At 37.6% G+C, this 420-nt stretch overlaps 1 protein-coding gene across 1 annotated transcript in view; it reads right to left on the bottom strand.

Moving 5' to 3' along the window:
* LOC119593543 (regulating synaptic membrane exocytosis protein 2-like) overlaps window positions 1-420 on the bottom strand; it is a 46874-nt gene that overhangs the window by 608 nt on the left and 45846 nt on the right. The window lies entirely within an intron of this gene.

The following is a 420-nucleotide window of genomic DNA, read 5'->3' as shown; positions in this document are numbered from 1 at the left end:
AAAATGCTTGCTAATCTTATTTCAATTTTCTTCATTCTCTATCGTAAAAATCTATGTTTGCGGCCTTCCCCGTGCCGTGACAATCTAATCGAGGCAACTTAATTTTGCCTGGACTGATATTCGAAGAAATTTATGATGATGGAGTTGCAAATTCCCGTCCTCTTCTTATTCCTGGACCATAAACGCAAATATCGCATAAGATACGACAATAATACAAATCCAAGATGGATCATCACGGATTATTGGTCCCTGTCGCAGGCTGGATCAAAGAACAAGCTGATTTGAGGCTGAAAATGATAATAAAAAAAACTGTCTCGTTCCCTTTGGATCTGGAGACTGTATAAGGTATAGGCTAATTTTCGTTCATAAATAGATTTAATCATTTGCTTCCGAACTGGGTGAATTCATTGCTAACTCTCA

The sequence above is a fragment of the Penaeus monodon genome, chromosome 32 (assembly GCF_015228065.2).
Source record: "Penaeus monodon isolate SGIC_2016 chromosome 32, NSTDA_Pmon_1, whole genome shotgun sequence".
NCBI classification, from domain to species: domain Eukaryota; kingdom Metazoa; phylum Arthropoda; class Malacostraca; order Decapoda; family Penaeidae; genus Penaeus; species Penaeus monodon.
Note: the sequence above shows the minus strand (reverse complement) of the source record. Positions and strands in the feature narration are given on the sequence as shown.